This window comes from Callorhinus ursinus, unplaced genomic scaffold (assembly GCF_003265705.2).
Source record: "Callorhinus ursinus isolate GAN/ISIS: 27379988/994484 unplaced genomic scaffold, GSC_fseal_2.0 scaffold7, whole genome shotgun sequence".
Lineage (NCBI taxonomy): Eukaryota > Metazoa > Chordata > Mammalia > Carnivora > Otariidae > Callorhinus > Callorhinus ursinus.
The window spans coordinates 54,354,953-54,377,546 of NW_027397069.1; the positions used below are offsets into that span (position 1 = coordinate 54,354,953).

General features: G+C 35.1%; 1 protein-coding gene across 12 annotated transcripts in view; it reads right to left on the reverse strand.

Annotated features, from left to right (window-relative positions):
• CAB39L (calcium binding protein 39 like) overlaps positions 1-22,594 on the reverse strand; it is a 112,821-nt gene that overhangs the window by 89,631 nt on the left and 596 nt on the right. For 4 of the 12 annotated variants that reach the window (XM_025874930.1, XM_025874927.1, XM_073894583.1 and 1 more), the window contains one exon: positions 10,540-10,615. The exons of 4 other annotated variants lie outside the window; for them this stretch is intronic. The gene's annotated coding sequence lies outside the window, so the exon portion shown is untranslated. The remainder of the gene's footprint in view (positions 1-10,539; positions 10,616-22,594) is intronic. 4 more of the 12 variants (XM_073894590.1, XM_025874931.2, XM_073894589.1 and 1 more) reach the window with 1 other exon arrangement.

The window sequence follows — 22,594 nt, forward strand, 5'->3', positions numbered from 1 at the left end:
CATATTATCTCATGACTCTCCTAGGACACCACAAGTCATTTGGCATTTCTAGCAACAAATGTTAGTAGAAATCTAACGTTTTGGACTCTTCTGGGTTTCTAGACGAGAAGCCTGTGAGAATTCTTCGTAGGTGAGGAATGACTGAAGGACAGTCAGGTTCCGTAGTAAGAGAGAGGAAAAAGAACTGAAATGCCAATCATTTTCCTCATTTCTCTGATACACTTTTTTTCTTCATAGCACCTGGGTCTGTTCTTGTGGACACATCTCCTCTCTCTTCCTTTTGTCTTTTTCTGTGTTGAGCTAGGAAGAGTATACATGTATTCCTGTTATTCCTGACTAGGGCTGCTGTATTTTACTCTGTTGATGCCACACCTGAGTTTCAAAGGTTCCATTTCACAACATGAGATGGGTGAAGTTTCGGGGAGTGCTGGTGCACCACCAGCAGTGTCTGCTGGGGAGAAGGGAGAGAAAAACCCTGTGGCCACAAGGCCTGACCCAGCCCCTCCCCCACTTCCCCTGTAGCCAAGACCTGCCGGGAGCATGCAGCCCAACATCTATTTTCTCTTATTTCTTAAAATCTATTTTCTTTCTTCGCTACTTAGTAAATTAGATGCAAATTGTATTTCTATAAGATAGCAACATCTGTGATTCAGTTAAGGGGAAAAAAGAGCCTTGGATATTTCATGGAAAAAATCATTTTTCACAAATTTTTCCTCCCCAAAGTATTTCTGCTTCTATTGATAAATAGAGGGATGAAAATAATATTTTAAAATGTTCCTCGTAACTTTTCAGATATAAGCAGTTGATAATATTAAATAAGCCATAAATTATTAAATGCCAAATATAGAGTTAAAAAACCCAAATAACAATACTTTAAAGTTTTTGATATTCATGTAATGAAATACACACAGTGTCATGAATATAACCATTTTATACAACAGAAGATTTTGCAAATTCTCTTAAACTGGAAAATACATGCACTATGTTGATATTTGGATATACCAGCATCCATACACAGCATCAAGGGTAATGTGTAAAATTTAATGTTCAGTTCTCTTTCTTCTTTCCTCATACTTCCTCTGTCACCCCTCCCCTCCAACTTGCTAAAATATAAAGGGCCTCCATTTATCTGAAGTAGCCAGGGATCTGTGTGCCTATCCACTTAGTCCAAGACTGAGGCTGCCTGGGCTTCCCACCATTCTCCAAGTCTTTTCCTTTTTTAAGTCCCTTGAGACACACTTGACAATAAATCCAGTTCTTGAGTTCTTACCCAACATCCCAAAGTAACTGACATTTCCCAAGTGTTTTCTATGTCCCAGGTACCATGCTGGTACTTTCAACTACATTATCAATTCTTCTGAATGCTGCAAGATACAATTCTACCCAGAAAACAGTCCTGTTAAAATAAATCTCCCCATAATTCATTCTGCCTCTCATTATGAAGTCTGCATCTTAATGGATGCACACCATTCCACTAAAGAAATGTATCATATTTAATAAAGCTACTATTATTATAGGTGGTTTAGATTGCTTCCTTTTTCGGTCATTAATAATGCCACACATATCCTTTAAGTAAGTCTCTGTGCCCATTTCTCATAATTTTCTTAATATAAATTACATGGTGATTTGGCCTTAAAGACCACTCTTCTGCCCAACTATTTATTCATTCTCTTCCTCCCATGTCTTTAAGGTGAGGCATTACTGGTCATATGTCACACACCATCACCCACTTTGTTCTGGACATCAGTTCCTAGTTCAGTTTTCAGTATTTCTCTTCATCTAAACTACAGTGTCTTGCTATCATTCCTTTGGCCAACAATCTGTAGCTTCTTGCCTCGGTTTCTCCTACCTTAAGCCTCTGAGAGTCAGAATACCTAGAAAGGCAGCATGGTATAAATTAAAGATGGGAGTAATTACTATTAAATTAAGTCATAGATTTATTGCAATTCCAGCATCACAAGAAAGCCAATTTTGAGTTAAGAATGTGATCTGTAGCTCTGGTTCTAAATTACTTAGCAAAGGGTAAAAATGATATGAGGAAAAAATTATGAAAAAATAGAGTTACAGATATAATTACAACTAAACTCATAACACTTTCAGATTTTTTATTTCAAAAGCATAATTCAGATTTGAAATATACTTTTATTGCAAAATAGAGTGGTGGTATGTTAAGGCAAGATAAAGGTCATTTAGGGTCATCATTTAATTCTTTTATTAAATATTCAGTGTTCTCAAAGAGACATGTTTCTCCACTAAAAAGTTCTATTTTTTGGGGTGCTTGGGTGGCTCAGTCGGTTAAGCATCTGCCTTCAGCTCAGGTCATGATCCAGGGTCCTGGGATCAAGCCCTGCGTCAGGTTCCCCGCTCAGCGGGGAGCCTGCTTCTCCCTCTCCCCTGCTTGTTCTCTCTCTCTGTCTCTCTCTCAAATAAATAAAATCTTAAAAAAAAAAAAGGTTCTATTTTTTTCTTTGAATGTCCTAAGCCCCTCTTAGCTATAATTTTAAAACTTTTTATATCTGACAAGGGGTTAAAACCAAAATATATAAAAAACTCATTCAACTCAATAGCAAAAAAACAAACAAGCCAATTAAAAAATGAACAGGGGTGCCTGGGTGGCTCAGTTAGTTAAGCATCAAACTCTTTCTCTCAGCTCAGGTCTTGATCTTGGGGCTGTGAGTTCAAGCCCCCCGTTGGGCTCCAGTTTGGGCATGGAGCCTACTTAAAAAAAAATGGAGAGAGGATCCGAATAGATATTTTTCAAAAGAAGACACTCAGGGGAATCTGGGTGGCTCAGTTGGTTATGCATCCAACTCTTGATTTCGGCTCGGGTCATGATCGTGGGATCGAGCTCTGTGTCAGGCTCCACACTCAGCATGGAGTCTGTTTGTCCCTCTTCCACTGCTCCTTCCCCTGCTCTCTCTCTTCCTCTCTCAAATAAATAATTAAATCTTAAAAAAAAAAAGACATACAGATAGCCAACAGACACATAGGAAGATACTCCACATCATTAATCATCAGGAAAATGCAAATCAAAACCACAATGAGATATCACCTCACATCTTTTAGAATGGCTATCATCAAAAAGGCAAGAAATAACCATTGGCAAGAATGTAGAGAAATAGAAACCTTTATGCACTGTCAGTAGGAATGTAAATTGGTGCAGTCACTATGGAAAACAGTATGGACATTTCTTTAAAAAATCATAAATAGAACTACCATATGACACAGCAATTCCACTTCTGGGTATTTATCCAAGGGAATGAAAACACCAATTTGAAAAAAAAAAAAATGCAACCTCATGGTCATTGTAGCATTATTTACAATAGCCAAGATACAGAAACAACCTAAGCGCCTATTGATGGAAGAATGAATAAAGAAGATGTGATCTATATCTATATCTACATATCTATCTACATATCATAATAGGATACTATTCATAAAAAAGAATAAAATGTTGCCATTTGCAACAACATGGGTAGAACGTGAGGGCATTAGGCTAAGTGACATAAGTCAGGCAGAGATTATTCTCACTTATATGTGGAATTAAAAAAATAAAACAAAACCAAGCTCACAGATAAGAGAACAGATTGGTGGTTGCCAGAGGCAGGGGATGGGGGAAACACAAAATGGGTGAAGGGAATCAAAAGTAGAAGCATCTAGTTATAAAATAAGTCATGAGGATGCAATATACAGCATGGCAACTATAGTTAATACTGTATTGCATATTTGAAAGTTGTTAAAAGAGTAAATCTTAAAAGGCATCACAACAAGAAAAAAATTTTTTGTTAACTATCTGTGGCGCTGGATGTTAACTAGAATTACTGTGGTGATGATTTTGTAATATATACAAACATCAAATCATTATATTATATACCTAAAACTAATATGTTATATGTCAATTTAAAAAAAACAAAGCTTTTTTAGAATTCGAGCCCCTAAAGATAACTTGTCAAACTTCCCTTTGAAACGTTCTGTATTACAACTAACAGAACAATTTGTGTGGTTAAACTGTCTATACACATAAGTTTCATTCTGTTTCACAGCCCTTTCAACTATAGCTCACATACATATTCAATTCTCTGGACCCAAGTTATCTATTTGGAAAATGATAGATTCATGTCTGAATCAACCCCAGCCTCCCATAAGAAGAACTAAGTTACGACCTGCATTACATTAACATGGTTTCTGTGATATGAAACCATGCAAAACATTTATAACACGGAATTTAGTTCTAATTACTGAGATAAAAATAATTCAAAAACCCTGAAGAGAGGACTTTTAGCTCTCTAACTAGACATGCACTTAACCAAATTAAGGTAAATATCTCATGTGGCTTGATGATAACTCAAATAAACAAGCGCCTTTATTTAAATACAATTTGCTCAGCAAATTAACAAAATAAAGCACCGACCCCAATCAAATCAATGACATTCTTATATACTAGTGATAGAAAACTAGAACAGGCAAAGTGTGATTTCATTTTAAAACTCTTAAATATCTGAGAATTAATTTAACTCAGGACTTCAATTAATTCTAAGAAAATTATATAACCCACAGTTCTAAGTTAGTAAGTATTCATTTACTTAATTCTTTTAAGTAGTATATTTTTCCCACTGAAAATTCATTTTTGAAAACTTAGGGACAGGGACGCCTGCGTGGCTCAGTTGATTAAGTGTCTGCCTTTGGCTCAGGTCATGATCTCAGGGTCCTGAGCTCAAGTCCCACATAGGCTCCCTGCTCAGCAGGGAGCCTGCTTCTCCCTCTGCCTCTGCCTCTCCTCCCCGCTCATGCTCTCTCTCTCTATGACAAATAAATAAGTAAATAAATAAATAAATCTTTAAAATAAAATAAAATAAAAATATAAAAATAAAAATTTAGGGACAGTAACACACACAAAATCTCAACCTGTTAACACAAAAGCTATTTTTATTTCAGAATATTTCCTAAAACTTTATCGTATATATACATACATTTCACATAACTGTAGCAACAGTATAAAATTTTGCCAACTTGTTTTGCTGACGATATAAAACATTAACCATGTTTCTATACAGATATTTTGGGAAAAGTTACCCTTTTTAACGCCACAGTATTAACCTATAGTAATTTACTTTACCCACCAATGCTGACATTTAGGCTCTTATGATCAATCCTGTCAAAAATTTTTCTTGCATTTTTCCCCTCCTTATTTGGGTTATTTTTTCAGGACAAAGTCCCACATACAGTTCTACTCAGTCAAAATATACAATTTGAGGACCTTGGTATATATAAGTGATTTCTGAAAGTATTATGCTAATTAAAAATGCTGCTAGCATGAATATACCATGAAATTCACACAAACCTCACCATCTCCAACTACCTTTCTGAATCCTCGCTCATTTAGAGAGATATAAAATGTTCTCTCATAGTTTTAATTTGCATTTGTTTGATCACTTGTGAGATTGAGCATTCCCCTTTGTGTTTGTTTTTGAATTTCTTCTTTTTTTTAATTTTATTATATTAATCACCATACAAGAATTTCTTCTTATGAGAACTTTAAGTTCACACTGGTATTTCATTTATCTACCAGAATACTGAGATTTCTGTTATAAAATTTAATAAGCTCTTTAAATTTCTTATAAATATTAATCTTTGTTACTTAGCTCAAATATTTCTCCTAATCTTTTTGTTTCTTACATTTTGGTTTTACTAACATTCGTTTGTACAAAAAGTCTTATACAATTATTAAACTATAAAATGCTCTTAAATTTTTAAATTTTTTTTAAAGATTTGTTTATTTATTTATTTGAGAGAGCAAGAATGAGAGAGAGAGTGTATATGAGAGGGGGGAGGGCCAGAGGGAGCAGACTCCCCACTGAGCAGGGAGGCCATGCGGAACTCAATCCCGGGACTCCAGGATCATGACCTGAGCCGAAGGCAGTCGCTTAACCAACTGAGCCACCCAGGCGCCCTTAGTGTTTTTTTTTTTAAACTCTAAAGCTGAGCAAGCTACTAGTTGCCCACAAAGTTGATAAATATGCTACTGGCTGTAATGCTTATTTTCTTTTTAATTGGCCCGCAGTTTATTTACATCTATGATATTAATGTTTTTTAAGTAGGCCCCCCACCGAGCATGGAGGCCAACATGGGGCTTGAACTCATGACTCTGAGATCAAGATCTGAGCTAAGATCAAGAGGCAGACACTTCACTGACTGAGCCACCCAGGTGCCCCTATGATATTAATTTAAATTTAGTTACAGATTTAGAAATTTGTACTAAACTAGACATGCCCTATCTCATGCTGCTAACTGATATGAAGTAAGATAGGTTTTTTCATGGTCCAAAGAGATAGGGGGAGAAGAGAGTAAGGTAACTCAAATAATGTGGAAATACTATATATAATCTGAATACTACAAATTTAACTGTAACATTTACCACGGAAAATCAGTGGATATGTATAACATTACCTAAAGAGACAAAATGGCTTCCAGGCCTGCATAACTTGGTTATAGCCTAACTGAAACTGTTAACATATCTATTTTAAAAGATGAATGCATCATTCAGAAGAGACACTGGTTAGCCACTCGAACATATGGTGAGAGGAAAAGGTTAAACTTGGCAAGGCCGATTCAAGTACAATGTAGGAAAGCTGTCTGGTACCAGGGGGCCAGTGTATTTCTGCTATATAGAAGGAGGTTAGTGTAGAGATAGCTGCCTGAGGCTATCTTTGCCTAATGTTATTACATAGTTTAGTCCTAATTAATAAATCCTGTTCTTCAATATTTAGAATGTCATATCTGTTCCCTTCGTTTTCATAGGATCCTTTGCTGCATCTACCACATTTGATATGCGTTCTACCACTATAAGTGAGTTACATTTTCTAGAATTTTTAATAAGTGGAATCAAATAACGTGTATTCTTTTTTGTCTGGCTTCTTTTATGTATTGTAATTGTTCTGAGATTCATCCATTTTATTAGGAATACAGCTCAGTAGTAGTCCACTATACAGATATACCATAACTTGGTTATTCATCTTCCTGTTGATAATCACTTTGGAAAAACCTGGCAGCTTCTTAAAATGTAAAATACCCACCTACCATATGAGGCAACTATTCCACTCCTAGGTATTTATCAAGAAAAAAGAAAGCATATGTCCATATAAAGACTTATACATGAATATACATGGTATCTTTATCTGCAGTAGCTTAAAATTGGAAAAGTCCATTTTCATCCATAAGTGAATGAATAAATAAATGAATTGTGGTATATCCATAAAATGACATATTACTCAGCAATACAAAGGAATAAACTACTGATACACTCACCAACATAGATGAATCTCAAAATAACTAAGCTGAGTAAAAGAAGACAAAAAATGAGTACTTATTTCCTGTCTTCTGTTCATTTGTTTTTTGTTTTTTCCTTTTCCCTCATTTCATTGTTTTCCTTCTCTAGTTTAAAAAAGAAACACTCTAGGGGTGTTCTGTCGGTAGAGCATGTGACCCTTCATCTTGGGATTGTAAATTCAAGCCCCATGTTTGATGTAGAGATTACTTAAAAATAAATCTTAAAAAAAAAACACTCTTATTTGTCTTCTTTCATTGGTTACATTTGAAATGTTTTTACTTTGATTCACACAGCACATGAACCTTAGAATACTGAAATTCCAACCAATACCTCCTGACTTACATGCCACTGTAGGCCAGTACAATACTGTAGTTCTGCCTTGCTTGTTAACCACAAATTAGACATTACAGTAATGCCCAGTTATCTGTGGGGAATATGTTCCAATACCCCCAGTGGATGCCTGAAACCAAAGACAGTACTGGACCCTGTATATATGTACCATATATTATATAGAGAGAGCTCATATATATATATATATATATATATATATATACATGTGTATATATATATATATACACACACATATATACACACACACATATATATATATCCTTGAACAACATGGGGCTTGGAGAATGCAATTGAAAAATCCATGTATAACTTTTGACTTGCCAAAACCTTAACTACGAATAGCCTATTGTTGACTGGAAGCCTGATAACATACAGTCAATTAACACATATTTGATGTATTATAGGTGTTATATACTGTATTCTTTAAAATAAAGTGAGCTAGAAAAAAACGTTACTAAGAAAATCGTAAGTTAGAGAAAATACATTTACTGTACTGTACAAAATCCACATATAAGTGAACCTACATAGTTTAAGACCGTTCAGGGGCCAACATACTATATTTTTTCTATATATACCTACCTACCTATGATAAAGTTTAATTAATAAATTAGGCATAGTAAGAGATAAGAATAATAAAATAGAACAATTATAACAATACATTAAAAGTTATGTGAATTAAGAAGTTATGTGAATTTCTTTCTCAAAATATCTTATTGTACCATACTCACTTCTCTTCTTGCAATGATGTGAGATAATAAAATGCCTACATGATCAGATGAAGTGAGGTGAATGATGTAGGTATTGTGACGTAGTTATTATGCCACTAATGACCTTCTGATGCTGCATCAAGAGAAGGACCATTTGCTTTTGGACTGTGGCTGACCATGGGTAACTGAAACCATGGAAGTGAAACCACAGATAAGAGGGAACTACTGTGGGGGTACCTGGCTGGCTCAGTCAGTGGAGCATGCAACTCTTGATCTTGGTGTTGTGAGTTTGAGCCCCATGCTGGGTATAGAGAGTATAAAAATAAAAATCTTAAAAAAAAGCGGGGGAGAACTACTATATTATTATTACTGTTTCCTTCCACCACCAATGTTGGCTTAGATTTACTCATTTTCTTTATTCCCTTTTCTTCTTTTATTTCATACCTTCCTTTTAGGAGCATTTTCCTTCTGGTTTCTCTATGCTTGGCATTCTACAGCTGGACAACAGTAAGATGTATTTCTCTTTATTTACCCTGATTGAGATTCACTGGGCTCCTTAAATCTGACAATTGTTGTCTTTCATCAGTCCTGGCAAAATTTTAAAGGCAAGTACGAATATTGTCTCATTCTTATTCCATGTTTTCTTTTTGGAACTCTTGATTAGATCATCTCACAATCTTTTATTTTCAGTAACTTTTTTCTCTATGGATGGTCTTCTGTGTAGTCTCTTTTTAACTGTACCTCATATGCTGGTTTAACACACCATTTAATCTTTAAGTTCTGTTATAATTTTCATTTCTGATATTCTAATTGGTTCTTATTTTAATGTGCCTGGTTACTTTTAAGTGCTATTACTCTTTATTTATATTTTAGAATCCCTCTTTTATTTATTAAACATTAAGTACTTATTTTATGTATTAGATATTTCTAACAGCAGAAATCTCTGTAGATCTGTTTCAGTTGTTTATGGTTCTGCTCTTTGTTCATAACATTTTTTCCCTTATGTTCTGTGATTTATTTTTATTTTTATTTTTTTGTTATCTTCATTGCCTTTTTAAAAATTTTTTTATTATTATGTTCAATTAGCCAGCATACAGTACATCATAAGTTTCTGATGTAGTGTTCAGTGATTCATTAGTTGCGTATAATACCCAGTGCTCACCACCACACATGCCCTCCTTAATACCCATCATCCAGTTACCCCACCCTCACCCCCTCCCATCGCTGAATGGGAAGAAATCAGGGAAATCAGAGAGGGAGACAAACCATGTTCTGTGATTTTTAAAAAATGAGTAAGAGCTTATTTGTTAGAATTTTAACAATGATACTTTGACAACTGGGTTGTTAACTCCCTCCACGGAGGATTTTTAATTGTTTCTGCCAGGTACTGAAAAGTGAGATCCAGGTCCACTTTAAATTAAAATTCTCCATTTGTGGGAGACCGTGAAAATAGACATTTAAGGACCAGGAAAATGGTATAAACTAAGGCCTCAAATCCAAGTGAGTGTGAGCTGGTAACCAGGAATTAGGAAAGATTTTGCTTTATTTTTGTTTACTTAATTTTTTTAGCAATCTCTACACCCAACGTGGGGCTTGAACTCACCACCCCAATATTAGGAGTTACATGCTCTTCTGAGCCAGCCATGTACCCCAGTAAGAGAGATTTTAACTCCACCCAGAGGTGTCTGCCTCTCCAAGATGGTCTCTGATGAGGCTCCCTACCCTTTGTAGAACCCAAGGAATTTTCCCAGTCCCCATCCCTTTCCCTGCACAAGTTTCTAATGCCAATAGAAAGCCATGTATACCCCCAAAGTATTTAGTGACTTCAGCACTTGCTTACCCCACAGGATGTATTTGTTCTGTTTCAAGCCCCCAAAAGTTTCCTTTATTTTCTTATAGGTTCATCCATTCATAATAAAGGTTTTTTAAATACTGAATCTAGTGTTTAAATATTTGGTGGAGGGAGGGATTCAAGAACTCTTGTCTATCATACTGTTGGAAATGGAAGTCTATTTAATATTTCTGCCATTGCTTTGTGAAATTTAAATCAGGATATTATATTTATTCCTGATAATTTTATTTTAGTGTGTTACTGTAATCTATGAATCTGTCAAGAACATTTATATTCTTGATTGAGTTGTTATATTAGCTTACCTTAGAAGTTGTATATCATCAGCAAATTTGTTTCAACTTTCTTAGCCTTCACCAAAGTCACTGATTAACACAGCTTCTGACAAAAAGAAAAGCTTCAAAATTAATTTTTAAATTCTTATAGCAAATCCAATATATTTTCTTACTGTTATCAGGTACACAGAATTATAAATTAAATTTCCATCATTATATATAGATAAACCAAATTAAAACAGAAAAATTCCTCTACCCCCATTACTTCAAGCACCAGAACTTTTAGGAAAGATTTTAGTGTTGAACTGAATGAAAATATTTTATCACTGGGGAAACCAGTAGTAGTGTGAAGGGGTGGCTTGGGTGAGGGGAACCCTAGCACCCCCAAAATCTCCATCAGCACTCATCTTCCACAGGAGGAAACATGACTTATTAAAATAGTATCTTAAAGGCCAATTTTTATAAAAAGGCTGTGCAAAGCTTAGAAGAGCTTTTAAGTATCATAAAAGGAAGCTTTGAAGGGTTTTTTTTTGTTTTTTTTTTTTTTGCTTTTCACAGCATCATTAAAACCCATGACTACCAGATTTTTTTTCTTTTCTGCTTTGAAATACTTTTAGTTTGGGTCTTTTACTAATTTCAATCAATGGCAACTTTTGTAAAATTTTTATCTCCAACATCAATATACAGATATGTGTATGTGTGTTTACATTTCCCCATCAGAAATAAGAGAAAACTTATACTTCTCTCCTTTAGTGCATTGCTCTTGCATGAAGAAAATATAAACCACTGACTTAGGGTCTGCATATTTATGTATTTTCTGAGCAGCAACTACTGGTTTAAATAGAACATTTAGCTCCTGATGTTCTTTCTTCTCAATATTTGGTGTATATCCTGCAATAATGTAGTAGAAAAAGCACACGCTCTGGAATCACACAGATCTGGGTTTAAAGGTCAACCTCCCACTCAGTAACTGTCTAATCTGAAGCAAATTACTTAACCTCTCTGAACCTCTTAAGAATAAAATATCAGAGATCAGAGTCCTAGTGGGTATCTGCAAGAGTCAAATGATATATATATATATATACAGTGCCTGACCCAGTGCCATATAACAGGTACTGTTATGTAGCTGTCCTGTGTATTTTTGTACTTCACTTCCACTTTGCTCAATCTGTCAAAGAACTTTCCAGACTACATTTTCTTAATCTATAGCCTTGATGAACTTCTGTGGTTTGTTCAACAACTATTGACATTTTAAAACATTTGTTTTGCCCAACAATATACATAAAATACTTTAAAGATAGCAATATAACAATAATAATTTTGAATACCCCCTGCTAAGAAAATACAGTCCCAAGTCTAGGTTCTAGAATTACTAGAAATTGTTCCTTTTCTTGTATGGTTAGGACAACAAAATGCTATATAGTTATGTACATTTGTTTCCATTCCTTTTTAGATTTTTCTTTTTGTTCTACTTTTTAAATTTAACTTTTGAATATGTAAACATACATGATTCAAAGATCAAACTATATAAATAAATTATGAGAACTATCTCTTCCATTGTTGGCACCTTTCCCATTCCCTCCTTCTACCTATGATTACTGTATATATTATTCCATGGGCTTTTGGTTTTTTCCCACTTCATAATACATTCTGCAGATCATTCAATGTTGCTGGTACATGCAGACTTCCTACATTTTCTTTTATGATTTCTGGGGGCAAGAGTGACTTGGAAGGGGAATGGAGATTATTCCATTGTTGGATGAACTTTAGTTACCTAGTCCCCTATTAATGAGCATTTAGGTCGTTGCCAATCTTTTGCTAATACAAGTATTGCTGCTATGAGTAACTTTTTAGAAATGCCAGTTTATATTTTATGTCATGTCTTTAGAACAGATTCCTAGAAGTTAGCTGCCTGATCAAAAAGTAAATGCATATCTAATTTTGTTGGATACTACCAAATTCTCTCAAGCTTTGTGCTTTTGTGTCCCTACCAGCAATGCATCAAAATGCCTGTTTCCCCACAGCCCACAGAGCATTATTATGTAATTTTGGATTTTGGTGAGAAAGGCTTGCGTGTAGCTGTAATTTTTAGTATAGCTGTAATTTGTATTTCTCTTTGTATGACTTAAGTTAAACATCTTCTCATATGCCTGTCACCTGCATTTCTTTTTCTGTGAACTCTTGTATCTTTGCCCCATTTTCTGTTAGGTTGCTTGTCATTTGCTTTGACTTCTAGGTTAGTTTCATTAAGGAGATTAGCTCTTTGTGATAGAAGTTCAAATATTTCTTCCTACCTTGTCATTGGCCTTTTGGCTTTGCTCATGGCACTTTTCATCTTGTAAATTTTTTTTTAGTATATTGGAATTTATCGTGGTTTTAATTTTTTTCTGGGATGGAGTCATAGTGCTAAAATCCTTGACTTACAATTTCATAGACTTTAAATATGTTGTTCCATGTTTGTTTGGTTTTGTATGTTGCTGTTGAGAAATTTGTTCCTAATGTATTCTCTCCACCTGGAAGCCCAGAGGAATTTTTCATTATCTTCAATGTCCAATAGTTTTATGACTTGTATTGGACCATTCTAGAACAACTTTTATAGTACACAATGAGCTTTTTCAAAGTAGATTTGAGTCTTCTGTTACTTCCAGAATGTTTTCATGGACTGAAGTTTAAATATTAGCTCTGCTATTGTTTTTTCTCTTCTTAGGAACTCTAATTTTTACATATTGTCTGTATCATTCATTTTTTCTTTTTACCTTTCTTTGTTTAATTTCCATTCTTTTGGCTATCTGCAAGTCTTTCCTCAGTATCTCTTACATTCAGTAAATCTATTCTCCCTTAGGTATCTTGGACGTTAGCTTCATTTTGAAAGATTTTTTTTTATTTTACTTCCTGAGTTCAGTAAATTCACTTTTCATATCTTCCTCTTTTTGTCCATTTATTTTGGGGTTCTGAATTTGTATTTGAGACCTTATTTCTGCAAATGTTTGTTCAGGTAGGAGTATTATGCTGTGGTTTTCTTTAGCTCTGTAGTTGAATTTTGACTCTCATTTTATGTTTTCCATTTATAGCAATTTTTAAAAAAGATTTTTATTCATTTGTGACATAGAGAACAAGCAGTGGGGAGGGGCGGGGGGGGATAGAGAGAGAGAGAGAAAGAGAGAGAAGCAGACTCCCTGCTGAGCAGGAAGATGAGGGGCTTGATCCCAGGACCAGGAGATCATGACCTGAGCTGAAGGCAGACGCTAAACTGACTGAGCCACCCAGACGCCCCTACTTATAGTAATTTTATATGGATGTTGTGTGCCAGTATCTGCTCATTTTGAAATGTTTTAATTTTCCTAAACCAGATAACAAGAGCATATAGACAGGAGTGAGGGATTTGGAAAAATTACTGGATTTTTTTAGTTCAACAGCACCTTCTATTGGTTTAATACAGTTTTTAATTTTTTTTTAAGATTATTTATTTATGGGCGCCTGGGTGGCACAGTTGGTTAAGTGACTGCCTTCAGCTCAGGTCATGATCCTGGAGTCCCAGGCTCGAGTCCCACATCAGGCTCCTTGCTCAGCAGGGAGTCTGCTTCTCCCTCTGACCCTCTTCCCTCTCGTGCTCTCTCTCATTCTCTCTCTCTCTCAAATAAATAATCTTTTTTTAAAAAAGATTTTATTTATTTGAGAGAGACACAGTGAGAGAGGGAACACAAGCAGAGGGAGTGGGAGAGGGAGAAGCAGGCTTCCCACCAAGCAGGGAGCCCGATGTGGGACTCAATCCCAGGACCCTGGGACCATGACCTGAGCCAAAGGCAGACGCTAACGAATGAGCCACCCAGGCACCCAAAGTACAGTTTTTTAAACCAATGATTCCTTTTTGGGTGAAAGTGGTTGATGGGTCTTCTATTCTTTTTCACCAAGATCACTAATTTCTACCATCTTTTTTATTATGTTATGTTAATCACCATACATCATTAGTTTTTGATGTAGTGTTCCATGATTCATTGTTTCTGTATAACACCCAGTGCTCCATTCAGTACATGCCCTCTTTAATACCGATCACCTGGCTAACCCATCTCCTCACCCCCCTCCCCTCTAGAACCCTCAGTTTGTTTCTCAGAGTCCACAGTCTCTCGTGGTTCGTCTCCCCCTCCGATTTCTCCCCCCTTCATTTTTCCCTTCCTGCTTTTTTTTTTTTAACATATAATGTATTATTTGTTTCAGAGGTACAGGTCTGTGATTCAACAGTCTTACACAATTCACAGCACTCACCAGCACATACCCTCCCTCAGTATGTAACATCCAGCCACCCCATCCCTCCCACCCCCCACCATTCCAGCAACCCTCAGTTTCCTGAGATTAAGAATTCCTCATATCAGTGAGGTCATATGATACAAGTCTTTCTCTGATTGACTTATTTCGCTCAGCATAACACCCTCCAGTTCCATCCACGTTGTTGCAAATGGCAAGACTGCATTCCTTTTGATGGCTGCATAATATTCCATTGTGTATATATACCACATCTTCTTTATCCATTCATCTGTCAATGGACATCTTGGCTCTTTCCATAGTTTGGCTATTGTGGACATTGCTGCATCGGGGTGCATGTACCCCTTCTTACCCCAAAGATACCATCTCTTTTACCTCTTACCATCAAGCCTCCAGATAAATGGTGTCCCTTCCAAGTCATCCTCTTATCTCGGAAGCGATACACCTTTCTCAGACTGCTCTTTGGTCCCAAGCACTTTCAAGGCCCTTCCTTCTAACAGGTCTCAAACTTAGTATTTTCCTCCTTAGGGTGGGGCTTTCACTTTCTGGAGTTATTTTGTCTCCATTCTACTGACTCTCGGTCCTGCTTTCCCTCTCCTGTTTTAACAGTCTCAACCTTACTTGCTACTTTAGCATAAGTTCCAGATCTCACTCTGCTGCATTTCAGTGTTTACTTCCCTCATACCCATAATTTGAAAGTATATTTGTTAGGCAAGGATGGTGGTGGTTTAATTTACTCTTTATAGATCTGTATGGTTTTTTAAAGAATGTATGGTAAGATCTGCATTTAGACAATTACCATAGTCCTATAGACACCCGAAGTCAGGTTTTTTAGTTATTTATTATTTTAAAAATTATTTTCTAGCTTTACTGCATGTGATCAAAAATTTGATTTTTTATTTTTTGGAACTGAGGTTTTCTTTATGGTCTAATATAGAACAGATTTTTAAAACTGTCCCCTGTGCACTTGAAAAGATGTATTCTCCATTAATGGACTCAAACTTTGATATAAATCTAAGAGATATACCTTACAATGTACTTAATGGTACTTGTTTTGACAGAGGTCTGTCACATCCCTTCTAGTTTTTACTTCATGTGGTTTTGTAAATAGACATTTAAAAAAAATCTTCATTGTGAACGCAGCTCTTAGCTTATAAAATATCCTTTATTTTAGTGCTTCTTGAACTAAATGCTGCCTTGTCTGATACCAAAATGATAACCCTGTTTTAAAATTTGCATTTATCTGATATATTTTGATTTTCCCTTGATTATTAAATTGTTCATTAATTCCCTTATTTTTATAGCTGTACCTTTTGTATACAGTAATCTGAAAAACTTTTTCATTAAGTTGAGCCCATACATTTATTAATACATCTGATATTTTTGGTCTCAAAATGATATTCACATATCATTCTATCACCATTACTCCCATCTTTTAAAGCCTTAGCCCTACATAAAATTTATTCAATGCTTACCATCTGACCCGATGTTGAAGTTTCTCCAGCCATTTCTTGGTTGTCTGAAATTTGTTCTCTAGAATATTCTTCAGGAAGGAGTCATAGGAACAATATTCCTTGAGTTGTTTCATGTTTATAAATGTTTGCTGATGTCCTGAGTTCTTGAAAGTTAGTTTTGTGAGATAGGAAATATTAATTCCTTGGATACTTAAAAAATGTTTTTTTCTTATCTGCCATAAAATGTTGCTAAAAAAAAAATCTAATCCAATTTGATTTTCTTTCCAAGTGGACTTGATTTTTGTTTCCATGGAAGCAAAAAAAAAAAAAAAAAAAAATTCCCCTTATTTTTAAAATCTAACAATCTACCAGAATACATCTTAAGTGTTAACCGTTCTGGGTTGAATTCCCCAGATTCACAGTATGTCTTTCAATATATGTAAACATTATTTAGTGTTAAGTGCTCTTGAATTCGATTCTAATAGTTCTCTGTGCCATTGCTAGTTTTTTTTTTATTGTGGTAAAACAAACAAAATTTGCCATTTTAACCATTTTCAAGTATACAACCAAATGGCATAAAGTATATTCAAGTGTTATGTAACCACCACCATTTTGCTTTGGTTTACATTTGGGAATTCTTTAATATACATTTTAGCTCTCTTTGCCTATCTTGTTGCTTTCTCTTCACTCCTTTAAATGTTTGATTTTCTTCAATTTCCTCCTTTCTATTATCTATTTCACTTATTGCTTTCTGGGATGTATGGTCACTCTTGTTTTCTTTCTCACTTAATCATCATTTAAAAATATTCTTCTTTCTCCTAATTCTTTCTTGAGTTCTGTCAGCTCTCACTTCACATCCCTGTAAAGCCTAGTCATCTCATTTCTGAGCTCCTTTTATTTCTGGTTTGTGTATGTCTTTCAAGGGTGTCATCTTTTCCTTAATTTCTCTTCACTTATTTTTAGATATTTAGATTACCATTTTCATCTGCTTTGTGGTCACATTTTTTCTGGTGCATTTCCATTATATAATGTAATGCTGTATGGCTCATTTTATTTTTTTTCCTTACAACTTAGTATGTAGTTATAACATAGTCCATTTCCCCATGTATTTATGCCATCCTACTAGGAAGAGATTTGTTTTGTTTTACATTGCATGGATGTACTGCAGTTTTTTAAAAACCCATTCTCCAATTAAGAGACAGCTGGGTTGTTTCCAGTTTTTGGTGATTACAAATACAACTGCTATAAATATCTGCAGAGAAGTGATTATAGGTTTCATTTCACTTTTCATGAGAAAAGCATGTAATAGTCTTTGGGGATATGCAAACTAAAATCATAATGAGATGCCATTACATATCCCATATAATGGCTAAAACTAAAACAAACACAATCACTGGTGCCAATTGCTGGCAATAAAGAGAAGCTAATGGAGCTCTCTTACCTTGCTAGTAAACTTCAACCTAGGAGTGGGATTGCTAGGTCACATAATAAAGGTATGTTTAATTTTATAAAAAACTGTCAAACTGTCTTCCAAATGGCTGTATTTGCATTCCCACCAGCAAGATCTGAATCCTGTTGCTATGTATCCTGGCCAGCACTTGATATTTTTTTCTTTCTTCCTCCCTTCCTTTTTCTGGGGGGAGGGAGAAGTGAGGGTGCATTCTAAGAGGTTGCATAGCGGTATCTCATTTCATTTCCTCAATTACTATTCTATACTTTTCTCATTTAACACAAAATGGTGACCTTTTTCCAATGTCATTAAATAGCCTATATCACTAAACAGCTTTTGAAAATATTCCTTTTAATAGGCTGAAATATATCATGATGGATGTGTAATAATTTATAAAATTATAATTATAAAAACCATTCTTCTACCATTGGTTATTTTTTTATTTCCAATTATTCCCAAGTATAAAATTACACTGTGATCATAAAGCTTTGACTCCATCTCCATTTCCATACAAGTTTCCTTACAGAGGGTCAAAGTGTATACATAGTTTTGTCTTGAAGCATTATGACAAATTGCTTGTTTAAATGTTTATTTCTTTAATTACAAGTTAAATATTTTTCATGCAAACGATTTGTGCTTGTTCTTTTGTGATCATGAGTTCATGACCTTTGCTCATTTTCTGTCTTATTTGTTGATTTGTAAGAGATGAATACACTCTCCAAAGGTACAGATACTGCTTTACATGTAAAGCAAGCTAGGCCCACCACTGACCCCCCCATCCAATTCTTTATCCTATTTGAAATATGAAATATACTTCAAATGAGCAAACATGCATCCAATACCAACTGCATGCAAACTTGTTGATGACTCAGGAAGGAGTCTTGCCTTCCACAGAATTATTTTGTTTGTCCCAGCCTGCGAGAAACAAAGTAATATAAGATATGCTTAAATGAAGAATTTGAGTATATGGCAAGAAGAGGTTGAGATTAAACCTGTCTATACTCCAAAGAGGAAGTTGAGCTAGGCATCAATTACTTTCAAAGGTAACTGTGGGCAGTGAGAACCATTACAGAGAGAAAAGGAAAGTACAAAGTCGTCCCTAGGTCTGCAAATGATACAGGCCACAATCACAGTATTTGCGTGTCACAAGCTATGCACCTTACTCCTCCCAAATCTAACTGTGGGAACCTAACAGAATCATCAAAAGTTCATGACAATCTCACAGAAATGAAATTGTTACTTGAAGATTTTTTGGGATAATAGAACTTTAACACTGATATGAGGAATTCTTAATCTCAGGAAACAAACTGAGGGTTGCTGGAGTGGTGGGGGGTGGGAGGGATGGGGTGGCTGGGTGAGAGACATTGGGGAGGGTATCTGCTATGGTGAGCACTGTGAAGTGTACAAGACTGTTGAATCATGGATCTGTACCTCTGAAGCAAATAATACATTATATGTTAAAAAGAAAAAAGAAGAAGAAGAAAGCAGGAAGGGAAGAATGAAGGGGGGGAATTGGAGGGGGAGACGAACCATGAGAGACTATGGACTCTGAAAACAACAGGGTTCTAGAGGGGAGGGGGGTGAGAAGATGGGTTAGCCTGGTGATGGGTATTAAAGAGGGCACATTCTGCGTGGAGCACTGGGTGTTATATGCAAACAATGAATCATGGAACACTACATCAAAAACTAATGATGTAATGTATGGTGATTAACATAATAATAAAAAAATTAAAAAATTAAGGTAGAGAATAAAATCCTACTCCTACCACCACTTGCAAAGATTCTGTGCTTCCTACCTTGATACATTTTAGCCTTTAACTTAAGCATGTGGCATAAAATGGCAGGAAGTGAAGCAGCCATGTTGGTCCACAACATGGAGCTGCATGATGAGGTGGCACAGTAACACATTAGTAAGAGCTTGGGGGCCTCTGACAACTTTTTGCAGCAAAGCTACCTGATCAGCTCATATTTTTACTTAGTTTGGAAATTTTTTATTAAAAAATTGGGGTGGGGCATGGAGCGCCTAGTTGGCGCAGTCGGTTGAGTCCCACTGTTGGTTTTAGCTCGGGTTGTAATCTTGGGGTCTTGAGATCAAGCCCTGTGTCTGGCTCCATGCTCAGCATGGAATCTGCCTGGGATTCTTTCTTCTTCTCCCTCTGACCCTCCCGCTTGTGTTCTCTCTTTCTAAAAATAAATAAATAAATCTAGAAAAAGATGGAGGGGGCCACAATTATTTTTTTTAAGTTGTCACAGTAGCCAAACCTGTAACTTAACTAATACAAATTCCAGGTTGAGAAGTGGGGGCTTTGTCAATAATACAGTGGCATATAAAATGTTAAGAAAAAGAGGGGCTAAGTTAGGCTGTGGCAATGAGTGTAGTAAATGAAAAGCAAAGCCATTTTGGAGGTTGAAGCTACAGATTATAGTTTGGAAACAGGAAAAGATAAGAACTTGAAGTTTTAAATCTGAGCCACTCAGAAGATACCTATACCATTAATCAAGATAGGAAACATAAAAGATGGAGAGTTGCATACAAATTGAGTAGATCTAACTGTCCAAAAGGCTGTGAGAAATGAGTGTTAAGTGCTTAAAAGAGCAGAACTTGACATAGAATTAGGGCTTATTTGCACAAGAATTATAGTTTAAGTGGCAAGAACAAATGAGATTATTACAAAGGGAGAAGTCATAGTAAGGGGAAAATTACAGTGTTTCAATTGTCTTTTAAAAAAAGCTACACGTATAATACTCCAAACATTTTCTCTTTAAGGGAAATAATCTGAATGTTCCACGTGTTTATCTCACAAGCATTTTCTGTAGATAACGGACATCCTCATGACTCAGGCAATCAATTTCATTGATTAACGCAACACCACAAACTGCAATGGTAATTTTCATCCTCATACAGTTTTAGATCTTTTTTTATTTTTAGTCACATTGTTTACTTTATCCCCATAACAAACCGTATTTGTTAAAGACTGGAAAAGTGATGGCAAAATACACTAATTAATGAGGAATATAGACATATTTCTGAAAATTAATCTCAAAGTGTTCTCCAAAAGTAACATTTATATGATCAAAATCATTATAAAACACAGCAAGGTATTCCTAGTACTTCAAAAATAATTTTAAAAAGAGAAATAATTATATGCAAATTTGGTTTTTCAGTTAATGAGGTGGGGGAAACCTATCAACTTTTAAAGGTGTTCTTTTTATTAAAAAGTGCTTATACCCTAAAATCTTCACTATTAAAATCATTTAGATCTTTAAAATATCAAATACAGGAACTGGAGAGCATTTTTATTGATTTTTTTTTATGAAGGTTAAGTAGATTTTAATCTACATTCAGCCACAAAATACCACATTCGTTTCAAAGGTGTTATCAAATTGTTTTCTAATTAAACAGCATGCATCAATTGATAATGGGAAAAAAAATCTAAATTGTATATATTATGAGACTGCAATGAAAAATAATCCTTAACATACCAATATGTTAAATCATTTTTACTTAAAGTCACTTAACATTGTTCATGCAAAAATAATATTTAAAGATATCTGTAAGGATCTTCAGATTATACATTATGAAATCTAGAGATTAGTATTCTTCAAAGAAAAATCTCATACTTACCTAGCTTATTATTTTAAAATTACTTACTTAAAATTACAGAACATACTTATGCAATATAGTAAACTTGCAGTATTTTGACTTTAAGCACTGTTAAAAAGAAACTAGAAAAACAATACATTTTTTCCTCAGAAGCGATCTAAGGCACTGACAAGTTTGGTACTCATTTACTGAAACTGTATGCTTTCAAGAAAAAATGACTTGAGGGCTCACCTTCATTATCTAAATTTCTCTGTATTCCGATTTCATAGAAAGACTTCACAAAAAAGGATTATGAGCCTATCCATAATATTTGTATGTATAAATTGGAAGCAATAAATTTAGTTCAAGAAAATGAAAGTTTTCTAGAAAGCAGGTTAAATAAATTCTTTTTCAGTTAGTCGAAAAAGAAATGTGTATCCACATCTTCCAATTACTGCTTTATTTATTCATTCAACAATTATACTTTTGAACATATGCCAGGCATTATCACATGAGAACGCTATGCAAAAGTTCCAGCGAACATTTACTGAGCTGCTATTATGTTCTCCATTTCTAGCCACTCATCTCTTACTTTATGATAGCCACATGTACCTTAGCCATCAACTAAACACTAAATTATTAATACCTGAACTGTTGCAACTTAGGCCTTATAAGACTCATGATTTAAGAAGCAAATTCTAAAAAGAAAATTAAATTTTAATCATTCGATTACTGCTGTTTCTTTGACATTCCTGCCACAAAACACATAGTACTCTTGACTAGGTTGAGTCATCATTGGATAACTAACTGAAAACTAAACTCATAGCAAGTATTTTTGCTTTCGTCTAATGCGTGTCAAAACCGCCAATCACAAAATCTTAATCAACCTTTTATCGGCTAGGTTTTCAGATCCGATAAATTTTCCTCCCAAATGAAAGAATGCGTGCAGTCTACTTCGAGTCAAAACAAAAACCGAGAAGGAAAAGATTAATTCCTTTCTTTCTCCCACCTCAAAAAGAGCTCAGAAGATACTTTGCCTTAAAAACGCCTCCCCCTGCTCCTGACGAAGCAACCAAGCAAGTCAAGGCAGACCTAGAAATTACGAAATCTTAACAGATCGTAACCAGGGAAACAAAATTTGCCAAAATTCTTCCTTCACTTTCACTGTTTCTGCAAAGACCACCACTTATTAAATTTTTTAAAAACCCCTGCAGGAATGCTGGCTGCATATTAATAAATAAAACTGCCCAAACGCAGAACAAAATGCCCACAATTATCAAAGGATGGCCTCAGTCAGAGGGTTAACTACCGAGAATAGCCAACACTTTAGCAGTCACT